This window comes from Rutidosis leptorrhynchoides, chromosome 8, assembly GCF_046630445.1.
Source record: "Rutidosis leptorrhynchoides isolate AG116_Rl617_1_P2 chromosome 8, CSIRO_AGI_Rlap_v1, whole genome shotgun sequence".
Classification (NCBI taxonomy): Eukaryota; Viridiplantae; Streptophyta; class Magnoliopsida; order Asterales; family Asteraceae; genus Rutidosis; species Rutidosis leptorrhynchoides.
This window is the reverse complement of record NC_092340.1, coordinates 51155215-51176326: the sequence shown is the minus strand read 5'-3', so window position 1 is coordinate 51176326 and position 21112 is coordinate 51155215.

The window sequence follows — 21112 nt, the reverse complement described above, 5'->3', positions numbered from 1 at the left end:
TGATGAAGAATGGAGCTCCAAAAGAATGGAACCTCAAGGAGAAATACCTCAAGCTTTTGCACCAACACCTAGCCTTTGGTTAGGATTTAATTACACTTGAATAGAGCTTACAAAAACCAAAATATGAACTCCTCTTGAGCTCCAACAGCCCACGGCCAGAAACAGCAAGGAGAGGGTTTTTGTGCAGTTTTTTTATATGTGTAATTGATGTATTTTCATGTAGTTTTGGTCTCCAACATGTCTTGGTACTTATGCCCCATGAGTATTGAAGTAACCACTCACATGGCTAGTCAAAGTGCATGCTTGTATGGACTCCAATGCCACTTACATTTTTATAAAATGGTTTTATAAAACTAGACATTTTTATAGAACTAGTTTTATAAAATACATTTCATAAACTTGTACATTTATTTGTTATGTATACATTTTATATAAAACCAATTTTATAAAATGTAATATTACATAATTAATTATTTAACCTATAAATAATTAAGTTTTAATTATATAAATTATTCCATAATTTATATACACATCAAGTAATATATTTTAGAAAACCATTTTTCTTAAAATTCAAGTGTCGCGTATTTAATCAACGATCCAATCGCTAAGATCAAATACGAATAAGGTGTCGGTAAGCTTGTTATTGAGTATGACCCGACTTGGATCAAAACATATTAGTCACGTTAATTTAATATGTCTCTTGGGCACACGAAATACCTTCAATCTCCCACTTGCACGAGAAACATAAGAAATTAATGCAAGTGATGGATACCACCTAACGACCGTCCATCACCCCCAATATGTTATGACTTTGTGCCATTCAATAACATCATCCCTTTCGAGTTCCATCTCGAATATGAATAGGTAAATCTTTCATTATGTCCTTTCGTCCTATATGTCATGTTAAATCCAAGAGACATAAAGTGATCACTCTCTTCTAGATTTAACTTTATCAGGCCTTAGACATCTGTCTCTCAACGAATAAGAGGGACAAATTCCATCTTGACTACATACGTCCTAGACATATACTTTGTATCACACCTGAGCTCTTCCTTATGAACTACCATATTTAAGAATAGTGAAGGAAAGAATCAAGGCATAATACTTAGTGAATATCCGAACCAGAGGATACAATTATATTCGCCTTTACTCAAGATTACATGTGATCAACCACAAAGGCTCCATTTAGTAAATCTTAAGAGCGGGTCTTCCAATATTTGTATCCCACAAATATCTATGAACTTTGGTTGCAACCTTGCCCCACATTCAACCCATGAATGTATACCAATTCAAGTACATAATAGTCTAAACCTCACACTTGTTCCCACAAATGTAATTGACTACGGAATTTAGAATAATTACTTATTCATGGATAAAATATGCAAAATAGGAACATGAATCAAGATTAATAAATTAACACCATAATTATATTAATGAGTTTGAACTACTTCGTTCCATTACAATACATAAAACAGATCACAACCAATCACTAGAATATCGAAGCCCTAATGCACTAACATGTCCTTGATGTTTTGCACCATGTAAGAGCTTCGTGAGTGGATCCGCTATTTTAAGATTTGTATGAACTTTGCGAATACATATCTTTAGCTTTTCAAATTCATCCCTTATGTAGTTGAATCTCTGCTCAATGTGACGGGTCTTTTGGTGAGCACGAGGTTCCTTGATTTGAGCAATCGCACCCTCGTTGTCACAAAAAATCTCAAGAGGGTCCTGAATGGAAGGGACTACTCCTAAGTCATCGATGAATTTCTTCATACATGCAGCTTCCTGAGCTGTCAATGAGGCGGCAATGTACTCCGACTCTGTAGTGGATAAACAACAACATCTTGTTTTGAACTCTTCCAAGAGACCGCACCTCCATTTAATGTGAAGACATAACCGGATTGTGATCGAGAATCATCTCGATCAGTTTGGAAACTCGCGTCCACGTAACCTTTTACAGCGAGTTCCTACTCACCAGACCCATATATTAGAAACATATCCTTAGTCCTCCTAAGGTATTTCAATATACTTTTAACCGCAATCCAATGACTGTTTCCAGGGTTATTCTGGTATCTACTTGTCAAGCTAAGAGCGCATGACACTTCCGGTCTAGTGCATATCATTGCATACATGATTGACCCAATAGCAGACGCATATGGGATATTCTTCATTCTCTCATGTTCATCTTTCATGGTGGGACACTGAGATGAACTAAGGAGCGTTCCTCTTTGAATAGGTACCAAACCTTTCTTAGAGTTCTCCATCTTGAACCTTTTCAAGACCTTTTCAATGTATGCACTTTGATTCAAACCTATCAATTTCTTGGATCTATCTCTGTAGATCCCAATCCCCAAAACGTATTGTGCTTCTCCAAGATCCTTAATGGAGAAACATTTATTTAGCCAAGTTTTAACACCTTGTATTACCGGAATATCATTTCCAAATAACAATATATCATCCACATATAGTACAAGGAACATGATAGTGCTCCCACTAGCTTTCTTGTATACACAAGCTTCATCACCATTTTTAATGAAGCCAAATTTCTTGGTCTCCTCATTAAAATGATGATTCCACATTCTAGATGCTTGTTTCAATCCGTAGATTGGTTTCTTTAACTTGCATACCTTATTAGGACATTTCGGATCAACAAAACCTTCAGGCTGAACCATTTAGGAAAGCGGTCTTGACATCCATTTGCCATATTTCATAATCATAATGAGTAGCAATGGCAAATAATATCTTAATAGACTTTAGCATCGCCACAGGCAAAAAAAATTCATCATAGTCAACCCCTTGAGTTTGAGTGAAACCTTTTGCTACAAGTCTAGCTTTATATGTATCCAAGTTTCCATGTATGTCGGTTTTCTTCTTGAAAAGCCATTTACAATCAACTAGCCTGGAGCCAGTAGGTTGTACAACAAGTTCCCAAACTTGGTTGTCATACATGGATTGCATCTCAGCGTTCATGGCTTCCTGCCATTTATCTTTATCAATCCGTGATAAAGCATCTTGGTAGTTGGTTGGTTCATCCAAATCAACCACATAGCAACCATCTATGAGATACCCATATCTCTCAGGAGGATTGCTAATCCTACCAGATCTACGAACGTTTTGTATACTTTGATCATCCATTTGATCATTCTCAACATTTTCATGTTGAGTGCTAGTGTCAACCAATTGTGTATCATTTACTTGATCTTGAACCTCTTCAAGATCTATCTTCCTTTCACTATTACCTTCCATTAGGAACTTAGTTTCAAGGAATTCAGCTTTCCGAGCAACAAATATATTTTGCTCGGATGGATCATAGAAATAGTATTCCATATCATCCTTGGGATATCCTATGAAGATACACTTCGTAGATCGAGCATTCAACTTATTAGGGACGTAACACTTAGAATAAGCTTCACATCCCCATACCTTTAAGTATGATAGAGAATGAGGTTTTCCAAACCACATCTCATGAGGAGTTCGTTCCACTTTCTTGGTTGGGGCCATATTTAAAATACGAGCCGCAGAGCATAGACAATAACCCCAAAATGATAGAGGTAACGAGCTTCGTGACATCATAGATCGAACCATATCCATTAGGGTTCAGTTCCTCCTTTCGAAAACTCCATTAAGTTGGGGTGTTCCAGGAGGAGTAAGTTGCGAGATAATCCCACAACCTTTAAGATGATCTTGGAAGGCATCGCTTAGGTATTCACCTCCTCTATCGGTACGAAGTACCTTGATTGTCTTATTGAGTTGATTTTGTACTTCGTTTTGATATTCCTTGAATGCTTCAAAAGTTTCATCTTTGTGTCTTAACAAGTAGACATATCCAAAACGACTAAAGTCATCAATGAAAGTAACGAAGTATCTTTCACCATTCCTAGTCATGGGCTTAAAGAGTCCACATACATCCGAATGTATTAATCCTAATAAGTCCTTAGCCCTTTCATAGGTCCCTTTGAAAGGTGCTTTTGTCATTTTTCCTTGTAAACAAGATTCACATACATCAAATGAGTCTAGCTCATTTGATTTCAAAAAGCCATTCTTTTGAAGTGTATGCATTCGGTTCTTTTTTATGTGACCAAGGCGACAATGCCATAAGTAGGAATCACTCAAATTCCTTTTGAGTTTCTTGGTGTTTGCATGGTACATTGAGCTATTGTATGATGTGTCATCATGAACCAATTCATAAATACCATTCAAAGGCGAAGCCTTAAAATAGAACACATTATCTAAAGAAACATGGATATCATCATCAATAAAATTAAAATCAAAACCACATTGTCTTAAACGGGAAATAGAAATAATGTTTCGAGTCAAATCAGGAGCATACAAAACATTTTTCAAAATAAGCTCCAACCCAGTTTGTAGCTTTAAAACAAAGTCTCCTTGAGCTTCTACGTGCACCTTTGCACCATTTCCCATGAAGAGACTTGTTGTTCCCGCTCCTTGTTTACTTCTTTTGAACCCCTGTAAAGAATTGCAAATATGAGTTCCACATCATGTGTCTAATACCCATGTATTAGAAGAAGTAATACTAAGCTCAATGTATACCATATATACATTACCTGAGGTTTGCCCTGCATCCCTCTTTTCTTTTAACTCCTTTAGGTAGATCGGGCAGTTGCGTTTCCAGTGACCCATTTCACCGCAACTAAAGCATGGATCTTCCTTGGGGTTAGCTTGACCGGCAACCTTTTGCTTCTTGTTTTTGTTAGTTGGGGTAACCATCTTCCCCTTTCCTTTACCCTTGCCTTGATAGGCGGGTCCTTTCCTCTTAGCCACCTTTGGCTTAGAAGTGGAATTGTTTTTGGACCCACCTACATTGATCATAAGCACGGGTGAAGCCCTTTAACCCATGATTGATTCGACGGTCCTTAGTATGGCATGCAATTCGCCAATGCTCTTATCCCAACCATTCATGTTGTAATTCATTACGAATGTGTCAAACCTTTTTGACAAAGAGTTGAGAATAAGGTCCGTGGCTAATTCATTAGACACGTTGCAATTCAGGCAGTGCAATCGATCAATTAGGCTTTTCATCTTAAGGACATAAGATGAAATGGATTGGGAGTCGTCCATTCGACATGCATGAAGCGCTCGAACCGTTTCGAAGCGCTTGACACGAGCTTGTTGGAGGAACATCTCCTTCAATTGTGTGATCATGTCATATGCACTATGATGCTCGAAGTCCTTTTGGAGTTCGGGGACCATGGTCCCAAGCATAGGCAAGAAACTTTCACCGAATCGGCGCAATATTTCTCCTAATATGCCATACCTTCGGCATCATCCTCCTCGGGTTGGTCGGGAATAGGGTCTTCCAACACATACGCTCTATCCTCAAGCTTGAGGACAATTCTTAGATTGCAATACCAATTCATGAAATTCGTATGGTTGAGTTTTTTCCTTTTCGAGTAAGGACATTAAAGATAGGTTATTAAAGTTTATAGGTGCGTTTGGAATGTTGTTGTTATTGGCGGCCATCTACAAAATTTAACAAAGTTTGTTTAAGTATTAATTTTAATTTAACAATCAATACCCTTTTTTAATCCAATTGATATATAAAATTCTAGAATCCAACGGTAAATCAAATTTCGGTTAGGTGACATTTATCCCGTTATTTGATTTAGCTAGGTAGTCTTATATTGACAATTGCAATCCATTTGCAACTTCTAGAGTATGGGATCATACAATCCTTCTGTATGGCATATTTATCCCATCAACTCCTATTTGTTTCTCATTCTTCGGTGACCCTAAGTTCATGATTCCCAAATTAAGTCGTCCTACTTGTATAGACGCGTAAATTTAACATACAAGTGGTTAGGTGACCTTTATTCCACAAGCGTGTGAAATTTACCTTAATCATATTAGTTTGCTCATAACGGTTAGGTGACCTTTATCCCATTGTAAGTTCCCTAATATGTCTAAGTGTCATACAAAAGGATGGCGTTAAACTTGTTTACCTTGTTAATAAGGGATTTTAAGTTTTCATTAATTCTAGTTTGAGAAAACTTTTACACCATACACCAACATGCATTTAGTGTATGGTTCATTTGAAAATCCATTTTTCATGTCATGTAATAAAGCCAATTTTATTACTTTGATATAAACCATTTTATAAGTGTAATCCTTTTGTAGTTCTTAATAACCATTTATTAATGTCCTTTTTCCATTTCAATTTTAACAATTTAAATTGTCGTTTTGCTTGTTATTAACTTGTGTGATTAACTTGTAGTAATAATATACACAATCCACAATCAAACAATAAACAACCATGCATGCAAAATATGTTCACAATCAAGCCAATTTGGTGGACATTTGTTTAGCCGAAAACAAATGTCATCGGTTAATGGGTCATAACACAAAGTAGGAGATTTTACATCTCCCACTAAATCTTGCATCCAAATGCATGTGCTCTTCCTTTGCTCCATCTTGTGCATCTTCATTCTTTTTACAAAAAAAATATATCCTAATACATTTTTCTCTAGAAAATAAAAATACAACCTAATCTATTTTACATACCAAATATAAAATAAATTACATCACCAAAAAATAAATAAAATTACATGCCAAATGAATAATTAATATTACATACCAAATGAATAATTAATCAACCAAACAAGCATGCAACCAAACACAAGGTCAAGGCAAATATTGTGAACATCAACATGCAACCAAATATGACCAAAATGGAAAAATCCAAAACCCATTTTGGGTCTCCAACAATTCAGCCTAACCATCAAACCCACCCAAACATTTAATTTTTGCATTTTACTTTCATGCATGTAGATAAAATGCAAAATATATAGTAAGTTCAATAATCATCTCGAAGCATATTTCAACAACTTCGGCTCTAGATACCATTGTTGGGATTTAACAAGTTCATAAACTTACTTAAAACATTTGAAGATCAAATTAAAGCGGAAGCATGTAAGTGTTACCATTTTATAATATGTAAACTTTAACCATTTTAAAGTTAAATCCCAAGAAGGATCAAGCTTTGAAATATACTTACAAACTACAAGTGGGTTTAGAGATAATACCTCCTCAAGCTAGTTGAGGGTTAATCCAAAAGATGATGATGAAGATGATGAAGAATGAAGCTCCAAAAGAATGGAACCTCAAAGAGAAATACCCCAAGCTTTTGCACCAACACCTAGCCTTTGGTTAGGATTTAACTACACTTGAATGGAGCTTGCAAAAACCAAAATATGAACTCCTCTTGAGCTCCAACAGCCCACGGCCAGAAACAGCAAGGAGAGGGTTTTTGTGCATTTTTTTTTTGATGTGTAATTGATGTATTTGCATGTAGTTTTGGTCTCCAATATGTCTTGGTACTTATGCCCCATGAGTATTAAAGTAACCACTCACATGGCTAGTCAAAGTGCATGCTTGTATGGACTCCAATGCCACTTACATTTTTATAAAATGGTTTTATAAAACTAGACATTTTTATAAAACTAGTTTTATAAAATACATTTCATAAACTTGTACATTTATTTGTTATGTATACATTTTATATAAAACCAATTTTATAAAATGTAATATAACATAATTAATTATTTAACCTATAAATAATTAAGTTTTAATTATATAAATTATTCCATAATTTATATACACATCAAGTAATATATTTTAGAAAACCATTTTTCTTAAAATCCAAGTGTCGCGTATTTAATCAACGATCCAATCGCTAAGATCAAATACGAATAAGGTGTCGGTAAGCTTGTAATTGGGTATGACCCGACTTGGATCAAAACATATTAGCCATGTTAATTTAATATGTCTCTCGGGCACATGAAATACCTTCAGCACCTTGGAAAGGTGTAATCCATTTCGGAAAGCGTAGGAAGTTGAATCCGCGATACATTGGTCCTTTTGAAGTCATGGAGCGTGTTGGACCAGTTGCTTACCGTTTGGATCTTCCGACTCAATTGAACGCAGTTCACCCCACTTTCCACGTGTCGAATATGAAGAAATGTCTTGCCGAACCAGAACTCATCATACCTCTCAAGGAGCTTATGATTGACGAAAAACTCCACTTCGTGGAAGAACCTATTGAAGTTATGGACCGTGAGGTCAAGACCTTGAAACGCAACAAGATTCTGATCATCCGAGTCCGATGGAATGCAAAACGAGGACCTGAGTTTACTTGGGAGCAAGAGGATCAGATGAAATAGAAATATCCTCACCTCTTCACAACTCTACCATCTACCTCAGCTTAAAATTTCGGGACAAAATTTTCATTAACATGTGGGTAATGTAACGACCTGACTTTTTCGACTTGCTTTTGTGCTTTATGCTTTCACGAAACTGCGTATTTGTGCGTACTGTGCCATATTATACTCTGGGATCTTACTACATGTGGATTACTTTCGTTTATATGTTAAAGCATGTCATTAAGTACGTAGGTTACTTAACTTGATCCCCGGAAGCCTTTACGACTGTTAGTGTCACTTAACGTTTAGAACGAGCTATGTTTGTCGGTACACGTTTAACTTTGGTCATAATCGGAATATTATGACTACAAAATACTAATTGTTATTTTATAATAACAATTACTTGGGTTTTTGGATGCTTAATTATGCTTAGTAATTTACTGGAACACACTAGTTAGTCATGTTGGACTTTCTACCTTGTTGGACTTTAGCCCACCCTACACTAGCTAGTGGACTATTTAATTAGCCCAATTTTTATAAGTTAGTGACCCATATTAATGTAAGATAAATGCCCATTTATTAGAGGAAACATACTAGTATTTTTGTTAACCATTATCCTTAATGTTGCATGAGATCCAAACATAAGAACCAACTTTAGACAACCATTAACCAAAAAGAAAAAAGTTGTCCCCCCTTGTCTCCCCCAAACCTACGGTCACACCACCCCTCCCCCTATAAATACCACACAAACCTCACCAATTTTACATTTGATCTGATTCACAAATTACACACACTTACTCTCTAATTCTCTCTCTAAAAAGTGTAAGTTTTAAACTTTCTTCTTCTTCTTCCCTTCTCATTCACGACATCATCATCATCAAAGGGTCTAGCTCTTTAGCTTTTAGATCTTGTTATATCTTGTAGATTCAAACTTGGATTTGAATCCTTCAAGAACATGGAAGATTCAAGCTTTTTAGCTTTGAATCTTCACTTACTTTGTTAGATCTAAATCTTTTAGCTTATAATCTTTGTATTTTGTTGTAAAGATTCAAACTTGTGTTTGTAATCTTCATGTAACTTGAAGATCTAGCTTCATGCTTCAAGGATCTTCAAGAACAATCAAGATTCAAGCTTTCTAGCTTTGAATCTTCATTTCTTTTATTGGATCTAAGTTTTCTAACTTATGATCTGATTATTTTGCTATAAAGATCAAAATTTGTGTTTATGATCTTCATGTAACTTGAAGATCTAAGCTTTATGCTTCAAGATCTTCAAGAACACCAAAGATTCAAGCTTTATAGCTTTGTAATCTCATAACTTGTGTGAAAAGGATCCAAGCTCTCTATCTTAGGGTTCTATTACTTTGTTTGATCAAGTTTGTGTTCATACTTGTTTGATTAAAGGAAAGTTTGTAGCTTTAGTTGTAAATAGAACTTGTATTTGTGTCAACACTAAGAATATGATGTAACCTTGGTTCATCATCCTTCTAAAAACTCTTAAGTGAGTTGTATTCTTACTTGGTCTTAACATATTGTGTGTTGATGGTTGAATCTTGGTCAAAGTGATGCTAACACATCAATGAGTTGTACACTTGAAGCTACAAGCATCAAGGATGAGAACCGTGATGAGCATCAAGCACCAAGAATCCTACTGGAGTACTTGTTTACTATTTTACGGGGTCTGATCAGACTCTATGGACTTCTTGAAAGTTGATTTTCAGATAGATCGTTTCGAGTAGATTACTTTTCGTTTAGGCCTCGCCTAAATCCGATATACGGTTTAGGATTTACAGCCTTCCGAAAAGTACTACGCCTTTGTAACGTTATGCTGAAATTTCCAACCTACTCGCACTTAAACCGTCGCCACGGTCAAATGAAGATGAGTTAGGTTCTGAAAAATTTTCAGCGGTTATAGGACTCACTGTGACGCCCCGCACTAAATCATCATGTACGGACCATCAACAACAGGATCATTACAAGGTTAAGTACTATATGCGTTTTCAAAACAGAGTTTACATTCATTAATAAAAGTGACGTCACAACATACGTCAATTGTTTTACAAATCAAAAGTATGCTTCACTAAGTAGAAGCATTAAATAAGTGTACGTGACCATAATGGTCGTTACATAACATAAGTTCATAAGTAAAAAGTTTGAATGCAACATAAGTAGTCATGCGATAACAACACTAGGCAGCGGGTTCTACAGCACGACTAGTAAGATAGCGGAAGCGACTTCAAGCACCTGAGAAAATACATGCTTAAAAAGGTCAACACAAAGGTTGGTGAGCTATAGTTTAAGTATAACAGTAACGTAAGTAGGCCACGAGATTTCAGTGCTACAACGAGCGTTTCAAAAGTATGTAAAAGTATATGCTTAACCGTGGGCACCCGGTAACTAACTTAACGTTTAATGTACCCCCTTAAAGTGCACTTGGCAAGTGCGTATAACCTCGAAGTATTAAACACTCGTTAAATGCTAGCGCTACTAGCCCGAGTGGGGATGTCAAACCCTATGGATCCATATCTAAGATTCGCGTTCACGGTTCAAAAACCAATGATTAAACGTTACCGAGCTAAAGGGAATGTTTCTGCCGTTATATAACCCACACATATATAAGTTTAAGTACTCGTGCCTAGTATGTAAAACATAAAATCCGCATGTATTCTCAGTTCCCAAAATAAGTTAAAGTAAAAAGGGAATGCTATAACTCACAATGATTAGTAGTAATGGTAAGGTAGTAGTCGGAAAGTGGTGTGCAAGTAACGGTCCAAACGTCCTCAACCTAAGTCAAATAGCACTAAGTCAATAAGTCGTCTCAAAAGGTTTACAAGTACGTAATTAAGGTCATAAGGGTCATCATCAATCATCATTAAACAAAAGGTAACAAGTAAGACTCGTTTATGAAAGTCGTTTAAAACAAAGGCTGACTTCGGTCAGTCACCACGGCCTCTACCCTTACTGAATTAAGGTGAGACCAGTGGTCATGGCTCCGTCTATGAGTCCCTTAAGTGTGGTAAAATTTACAGAAGCAAACTCGTCTTGGTTTGACCGTGGCGACGGTCTAAGTGCGAGTAGGTCAGAAATTTCTGCACAACGTTAAAGGACATGGTAACGATCGGAGGGCCGTAAATCCTAAACCGTAACTCGGATTAAGACGAGTCCTATATGAAAAGTTATCTACTCGAAAAGTTCTATCTAAAAATCAAGGTTAGAACAGCCCAGGTCTACTGGTCTGTTCCAGAAGCAGTAGGTCAGAAACATTTGGACAGAAACAGTAAGTTTTGAAGAGTTCCGGTTGTCTCGGTGCTTGATGTTCATCACGGTTCTCATCCTTGATGCGTATAGCTTCAAGTGTACAACTCGTTGATGTGTTAACATCATCTTGACCAAGGTTTGTCCATCATAACTCAAGTGCAAGTGTTGTAAGTGTTTGATGAACCAAGGTTACATGTAAGTTTATGAACAAGTTCATGAACACTAAGAAAGATCACAACCAAGTGTTGGATCCATGATACTTGCACCAAAGTGTAAGCTCTTGTTGGGTTCATGTCCTTGTTCAAATGTTTAGTAAGCAACTTAATAATAAGAAATAAAGAAAATGAAAGATAAGCCTAAACCAACCATGAAGGTGGTATTCTAGTAACATACATCAAACAAGAACACAAGTAACAAAAATTAAAGATTATAAACTTTGAATCTTTTGAAACAAAATATGTAGAACATAACTAGATAGATTATGTTCTTGGATGTTCTTGATAAATACAAGATATTATGAAGAATCAAAACTAGAAAGTTTGATCTTGTAACTAGTAAAGAATAACAAGTAAGTAAGTAAATAACAACTAGTAATTAACAAGAAATCAAAGACAAGTAACTAATCTTTAACAAGAACAAGTAATAACAACAAAGATTGATGATGATTGAGAGGTGTTTGAAATCAGTTTTTACAAGGAGAGGAGAAGAGAAAAAGTTCATCATACTTACAAGTATATGAGAGAAAAAGAGAGTAAAGTTTGAAAGAAGTTTCAAGTATTTTATGTGTGTGTAAATGAGAGAGTGTTGTATGTAAGTTGTAATGAAGAAATGGAAACCAAAACACCACTAAATGGCTCAAAAGTTTCGGCATTCTGCAGCAACAAGGGGGGAAGAGGTTTGTTTTGTGGTCATTTGCATGTAAAGAAGGCTTAAAGTTGGTTATTAGTTGGTTGTGCATGGGGATAGCAAGTAACAAGATTCCTAAAGCCTTTAACTATCTAGTTAACCTTCCAACTAACACTTACAAGGGTCATGTGGGCTAGTTAACTCATAAATAGAAGTAGGGTGGGCTTACACTAGTCCATTAACTAATAAAGCCCAAGTTGCAAGTAGGTAACATGTAAGTCCACTAAAAGTCCATCTTAAGCCCAAGTAACTAACTAAAAGCTTTAGTTAATTAAAATGATTAATAAAATTAATCATGAATGTAAATAATATCTTAAAATATTATTCGTGCAAGTTCCGGGTGTCACAAAGACGTTTCGGGCATTTAAAGTTCAAGTACGGGCAATTAAAGCAACATGTAAATGTAATAACATGCATTCGTTTAATCAAGCGTATTAATAACAATAATTATTAATAAATAACGTTGGTAAAACCAGGGTCGTTACATTACCCACCTGTTAAAGAAAATTTCGTCCCGAAATTTTAAGCTGAAGTAGATGGAGGAGTCGGGAAAAGGTGAGGATACTTTCGCATCATTTGATCCTCTCGCTCCCAAGTAAACTCAGGTCCTCGTTTGGCATTCCATCGTACTCGAACGATCGGAATCTTGTTGCGTTTCAAAGTTTTGATTTCACGATCCATAATCTCAACAGGTTCCTCCACAAAGTGGAGTTTGTCATCAATAGTAAGTTCTTCCAAAGGTATGATGAGTTCGGGTGCAGCAAGACACTTCTTCAAGTTTGACACATGGAAGGTAGGATGAACTGAGCTCAATTGTGCTGGTAGATCCAAACGGTAAGCAACTGGTCCAACACGTTCCAAGATCTCGAAAGGACCAATGTATCGTGGGTTCAACTTTCCACGTTTTCCAAAACGGATCACACCTTTCCAAGGTGCAACCTTCAACATTACACGATCACCAACATTAAATTCAAAGTCTTTCCGTTTAAGATCGGCATAGCTCTTTTGGCGATCACGGGCAGTCTTAAGTCTAGCTTGGATCTGAGCAATCTTCTCCGTCGTTTCGTGGACTACCTCGGGTCCGGTGATTTGCTTTTCGCCTACTTCGGCCCAACAAATAGGAGATCGGCACTTACGACCATACAATGCTTCAAAAGGTGCAGCATTAATGCTTGAGTGATAACTGTTATTGTACGAGAATTCGGCGAGTGGCAAATGCCTTTCCCAGGCCTTTCCAAAATCAATGACACATGCACGCAGCATGTCCTCCAAGGTCTGAATCGTTCGTTCACTTTGCCCGTCAGTCTGAGGATGATAAGCAGTACTCATGTCAAGGCGAGTTCCCATGGCTTCTTGCAAAGAACGCCAAAATCTGGAAGCAAAACGGGGATCGCGATCGGAGATGATTGATAAAGGTACACCATGACGAGATACAACCTCTTTGATGTACAGCTGAGCAAGTCTTTCCATTGTATCAGTTTCCTTCATCGCTAGAAAGTGTGCAGATTTGGTTAGGCGGTCAACAATAACCCAAATAGTATCGCATCCGCCCACCGTCTTCGGCAGCTTAGTAATGAAATCCATTGTGATCCTTTCCCACTTCCATTGTGGGATTTCCGGCTGTTGAAGTAACCCAGAAGGTCTCTGATGCTCGGCTTTAACCTTCGAGCAAGTCAAACACTTACCAACATAAGTCGCAACGTCCTTCTTAAGATTCGGCCACCAATACTGTTCTTTAAGGTCGTGGTACATCTTACCTGCACCGGGGTGAATCGAATATCTCGATTTGTGTGCTTCATCAAGTATCAGGCTTCGTAGATCTCCATAGTAAGGTACCCAAATTCTTCCGGCATAACATCGGAGTCCAGACTCTCTAACCTCGAATCGAGAGACAAGTATGTTCAAATGCTCGTGAGATATGTTCTCCTCCTTGAGAGCCTCAACTTGGGCTACTCTGATCTGGTTGTTGAGGTTCGAATGGATGGTGATGTTCAGAGCCCTAACACGGAGAGGTGCCGTCCTCTCCTTTCGGCTTAAAGCGTCAGCTACAACATTGGCCTTGCCAGGGTGATAACGGAGTTCACAATCGTAGTCGTTGAGCGTCTCGATCCATCGACGCTGTCTCATATTCAATTGCTTCTGATCGAAGATGTGCTGGAGACTCTTGTGATCGGTGAAGATAGTGCTCTTAGTTCCATACAAATAATGTCTCCACAATTTGAGTGCAAAGACAACGGCTCCAAGTTCAAGATCATGTGTAGTGTAGTTCCGCTCGTGAATCTTCAATTGGCGGGAGGCATAGGCAATAACCTTTGATCGTTGCATCAGTACACAACCAAAACCATTCTTCGATGCATCGCAATAAACAACAAAGTCGTCACTGCCTTCAGGAAGTGATAGGATAGGTGCGGAGGTTAACTTCTTCTTCAAAGTTTGGAATGCTGATTCGTGTGTGGGTTCCCAAATGAACTTCTTGCCCTTGTGAGTCAGTGCGGTCAAAGGACGCGCAATCAGAGAAAATCCTTCGATAAACCTTCGATAATAACCGGCGAGACCTAGAAATTGGCGAATATGCGTTGGAGTAGTGGGGGTCTCCCACTTGCTGATGGCTTCAATCTTGGCGGGATCAACTTTGATACCCTGGTCGCTCACAACATGACCCAAAAACTGTACTTCCTTCAACCAAAATTCACACTTGGAGAATTTGGCGTAAAGTTGCTCTTGTCTTAAGAGTTCAAGCACTAGTCGAAGGTGTTGCTCATGTTCTTCTTTGCTCTTAGAGTAGATGAGGATATCATCTATGAAGACGATAACAAACTTATCCAAGTAAGGCTTGCAGACACGATTCATGAGGTCCATGAACACGGCAGGGGCATTTGTCAAACCGAATGGCATCACGAGGAACTCATAATGACCATAACGGGTCCTGAATGCAGTTTTCATCACGTCACTTTCCTTCACCCTCAGCTGGTGATATCCGGATCGCAAATCGATCTTTGAATAAACGCTCGATCCTTGTAGTTGATCAAAAAGATCATCAATTCGTGGAAGAGGATATCGATTCTTGATAGTCAATTTGTTGAGTTCACGGTAGTCGATACACATACGGAAGGATCCATCCTTCTTCTTTACAAACAACACAGGTGCGCCCCAAGGTGAGAAGCTTGGTTGGATAAACCCTCGATCTAATAGCTCTTGTAGTTGACTCTGTAATTCTTGCATCTCGGAAGGTGCGAGTCTATAAGGTGCGCGAGCTACAGGTGCAGCTCCTGGCACTAAGTCAATCTGAAACTCTACTGCTCTCTGCGGTGGTAATCCAGGCAGTTCTTCGGGAAAGACGTCGGTAAACTCGTTCACAATACGCACATCGTTCACGTTCTTCACCTCAGTTTCTACTGCTTTCACATGTGCTAGGACAGCAAAGCGTCCCTTCTTCATAATCTTTTGCGCTTTCACGCAACTAATGAGGTTCAACTTCGAGGTACATCTCTCTCCATAGATAACCAGTGGTTCGCCATCTCCTTGAGGTATGCGAAGTGCTTTATCTCCACAGATAACATCGGCCTTTATCTTGCTCAACCAATCCATACCGACGATCGCGTCAAAACTTCCCAGTTTGATAGGTATCAAATCAATTTCGAAATCTGCACCAGCTATGTTGATAATAGCTCCACGACTAATATGGTCAACCTTTTCAAGTTTTCCATTGGCGACCTCGACAAGCATACTTTCCTTCAAAGGAACTAACGACCAATCTAACTTATCACAAAAATGTCTACACACATAGCTCCTATCGGCACCAGTATCAAATAGGACAGAAGCTAAAAGATTGTTGATCTTGAATATACCTGTCACCAAGTCGGGGTTGTCGCGAGCGTCCCTTGCATTAACATTGAAGGCTCTAGCACGCGGTGGTCCGCCATCCTTACGCTTGTTAGGACACTCGTTTCTGAAATGGCCCGTCTTTCCACATTCATAACACTTCTTAGGCCCATTGTTGTTGTGGTTTGGCTTCACATTCAAAGTGGTAACCTTGCAATCCTTGCCAACATGTCCAGATCGTTGGCACTTCTCACAGATAACATTGCAATACCCAGTGTGGTGCTTGTAGCACCTATTGCATTGTGGTAGGGTTCCTTTGTAGTTCGGATTGGTGCGGTTGTTGTTGTTGGGGTTGGTGTTGTTGTTGTTGTGCATGTTGTTGTTTTGCCTGAACCCTTCATGTCGTTTTGCCAGGTTTTGATCATAGTTCCTACCCCTGTTGTTGTTGTGGTTGTTGTCCCATTTCCTCTTTTCACCACTAACAGTTTCAAACTTAGCCTTCTCCGGCTCGTCCAGGATGATTTGATTCAAGAGAGTATGCGCCATGCGCATTGCTTCGGGAACACTTGGTGGCTTGGATGAGGTAACATTTCCTTTGATGGACTTAGGAAGTCCCGAGAAGTATTTCTCCAAACGCTTAAATTCGGGGGTGACCATGGTTGGACACATAAGAGCCAATTCCAAAAACCTACGGTTGTAGCTGTTAAGGTCGTTCCCTACGGTCTTCAATTGCATAAATTCGATTTCCATCTTTTGAATCTCGGTTCTCGGACAGTATTCCTCGATCATAGCACATTTAAATTCTTCCCAAGGCGTAGCATACGCCTCATCAATTCCTTTCGCTTGGGCCATGGTATTCCACCATGTGAGCGCGCCATCAGACAGCGTGCAAGATGCAAATTTCGTTTTGTTAGCCTTAGAACAATTGCTAACCCTGAATACCGATTCCAACTTTTCGAACCATCTGGTGAGACCGACGGGTCCCTCAGTGCCACTGAAGTAGTGTGGCTTGCAGTTTTGAAATTCCTTGTAAGTACACCCATCTCGGACGACAGGTGGATTGACAGGCGGTGGTGGTGGAACTTGGGGTTGTCTTTCAGCTAGTGCAGCAGCGACACGCTCGTTAATCATGTCCTCAATCTGGGCGGCGGTAGGTGTGGTTCTTCCGTTGGCCATGATGTTCTATACAAACATTTTGACTCAAGTCAAAATCCATTATGCAAATAATAATAATATAGTATATAACAACCAACATGAAAACAGCACAACACATGTTGATTAAGTAATGCAAGCATATATAGGTACCACAAAACCATGATATGATAACGTAAATAGAACACTTGCGCACAAAGTAACAACACAAATTCCATTCATTAATGATAATAAGTTCATACATTACAATAAGTTCGTACATTACATAAGTGAAATATGAAATTACAAAAGAGATTACAATACAGAATCTAGTACTAAGTCCTACGGCGATGGTGGGTACAAGATGTCCAAAACATGAGCCAACTGCTCCTCGAGCTCAGTAACTCGAGTCTGGAGAATCTCAATCTCCCGCCTCATTTCCTCATTAGAGGAAGGTGATGGGGCAGGTGGTGCTGGCGGTGCAGGTGGAGCCGGTGGTGCTGAAGTGGATGGTCCGGCTCTGGGTGGAGACGGTAATATCAGTGGGTCGGCGGGGTACGGCACCAGCCGTTTACGAGCAGTGATCCTACGACGCCGACCATAAGCGTCAGTGACAGTACGACCAGGAATTATGCCAGCGAAGCGATACCGCTTCTTTGGCGGGGTAGAAGGTGCCTGAATCGGTCGGTCAGCGGGATCCTCCTCATCACTGGAGTCGTCAGATGAGGTGTCGTCTGAAGAAGCATCGGTGGAAGAACCGTCGTCTGAATCATGCGGTGGTGGCGCGGGTGGCTCAACATATCCGAAAGCGGCCAACATCTGTCGGTGTCGGCCTGGCGTAATCACGGCTAAGCGGCCGTCGGCAGTGCGTCGGCAAGGTGTGCGCCAGTGATTACGGAAGGGTCCTTCCCCGAACTCCGCGGGGATCTCCATGCCGCCAATGCGAGCCAGTTGCCTCAGGGGTCTGGAAGAAGACGCCGGGATAGGCACACTAGAGCTAGCTCCAGAACTAGAGGCGCCGGGGTCGCCAGTGGGTGTCGGGGCCGGAATGTCAGCAGCAGCAGCAGCAGCAACAGGTGCAGCAGTGGGAGGAACAACGGGGCCTGAGCCGCTCGGGATATCAGTAGGTGGAACGTCCGACATCTGAACAAGGAAAAATAAATTTTCCATGTCAGTATGTCATAAAGCAAGCAAATAATAGGCCAACAGTTTAATTCATGTATAACAATAAGTAGCATGGCAATATCAGTAATCGTACGAAACTAGCATGCAATCGAAAGCAAGTAATAGCATGCAGTAGTGAAATCACGTAGTAGCATATGGCATATAGCAGTAACAGTAAGCAGCAGCATGTAGTAAGTTCAGCGGAAACAAGTAAACTAACAAGTTGTAGATTAGCCCTATTAGTGAATCCTACTCGGGTCGGTCTTAGACTCACTAATGCATCCTAATTCCCTACAACCAATGCTCTGATACCAAATGTGACGCCCCGCACTAAATCATCATGTACGGACCATCAACAACAGGATCATTACAAGGTTAAGTACTATATGCGTTTTCAAAACAGAGTTTACATTCATTAATAAAAGTGACGTCACAACATACGTCAATTGTTTTACAAATCAAAAGTATGCTTCACTAAGTAGAAGCATTAAATAAGTGTACGTGACCATAATGGTCGTTACATAACATAAGTTCATAAGTAAAAAGTTTGAATGCAACATAAGTAGTCATGCGATAACAACACTAGGCAGCGGGTTCTACAGCACGACTAGTAAGATAGCGGAAGCGACTTCAAGCACCTGAGAAAATACATGCTTAAAAAGGTCAACACAAAGGTTGGTGAGCTATAGTTTAAGTATAACAGTAACGTAAGTAGGCCACGAGATTTCAGTGCTACAACGAGCGTTTCAAAAGTATGTAAAAGTATATGCTTAACCGTGGGCACCCGGTAACTAACTTAACGTTTAATGTACCCCCTTAAAGTGCACTTGGCAAGTGCGTATAACCTCGAAGTATTAAACACTCGTTAAATGCTAGCGCTACTAGCCCGAGTGGGGATGTCAAACCCTATGGATCCATATCTAAGATTCGCGTTCACGGTTCAAAAACCAATGATTAAACGTTACCGAGCTAAAGGGAATGTTTCTGCCGTTATATAACCCACACATATATAAGTTTAAGTACTCGTGCCTAGTATGTAAAACATAAAATCCGCATGTATTCTCAGTTCCCAAAATAAGTTAAAGTAAAAAGGGAATGCTATAACTCACAATGATTAGTAGTAATGGTAAGGTAGTAGTCGGAAAGTGGTGTGCAAGTAACGGTCCAAACGTCCTCAACCTAAGTCAAATAGCACTAAGTCAATAAGTCGTCTCAAAAGGTTTACAAGTACGTAATTAAGGTCATAAGGGTCATCATCAATCATCATTAAACAAAAGGTAACAAGTAAGACTCGTTTATGAAAGTCGTTTAAAACAAAGGCTGACTTCGGTCAGTCACCACGGCCTCTACCCTTACTGAATTAAGGTGAGACCAGTGGTCATGGCTCCGTCTATGAGTCCCTTAAGTGTGGTAAAATTTACAGAAGCAAACTCGTCTTGGTTTGACCGTGGCGACGGTCTAAGTGCGAGTAGGTCAGAAATTTCTGCACAACGTTAAAGGACATGGTAACGATCGGAGGGCCGTAAATCCTAAACCGTAACTCGGATTAAGACGAGTCCTATATGAAAAGTTATCTACTCGAAAAGTTCTATCTAAAAATCAAGGTTAGAACAGCCCAGGTCTACTGGTATGTTCCAGAAGCAGTAGGTCAGAAACATTTGGACAGAAACAGTAAGTTTTGAAGAGTTCCGGTTGTCTCGGTGCTTGATGTTCATCACGGTTCTCATCCTTGATGCGTATAGCTTCAAGTGTACAACTCGTTGATGTGTTAACATCATCTTGACCAAGGTTTGTCCATCATAACTCAAGTGCAAGTGTTGTAAGTGTTTGATGAACCAAGGTTACATGTAAGTTTATGAACAAGTTCATGAACACTAAGAAAGATCACAACCAAGTGTTGGATCCATGATACTTGCACCAAAGTGTAAGCTCTTGTTGGGTTCATGTCCTTGTTCAAATGTTTAGTAAGCAACTTAATAATAAGAAATAAAGAAAATGAAAGATAAGCCTAAACCAACCATGAAGGTGGTATTCTAGTAACATACATCAAACAAGAACACAAGTAACAAAAATTAAAGATTATAAACTTTGAATCTTTTGAAACAAAATATGTAGAACATAACTAGATAGATTATGTTCTTGGATGTTCTTGATAAATACAAGATATTATGAAGAATCAAAACTAGAAAGTTTGATCTTGTAACTAGTAAAGAATAACAAGTAAGTAAGTAAATAACAACTAGTAATTAACAAGAAATCAAAGACAAGTAACTAATCTTTAACAAGAACAAGTAATAACAACAAAGATTGATGATGATTGAGAGGTGTTTGAAATCAGTTTTTACAAGGAGAGGAGAAGAGAAAAAGTTCATCATACTTACAAGTATATGAGAGAAAAAGAGAGTAAAGTTTGAAAGAAGTTTCAAGTATTTTATGTGTGTGTAAATGAGAGAGTGTTGTATGTAAGTTGTAATGAAGAAATGGAAACCAAAACACCACTAAATGGCTCAAAAGTTTCGGCATTCTGCAGCAACAAGGGGGGAAGAGGTTTGTTTTGTGGTCATTTGCATGTAAAGAAGGCTTAAAGTTGGTTATTAGTTGGTTGTGCATGGGGATAGCAAGTAACAAGATTCCTAAAGCCTTTAACTATCTAGTTAACCTTCCAACTAACAC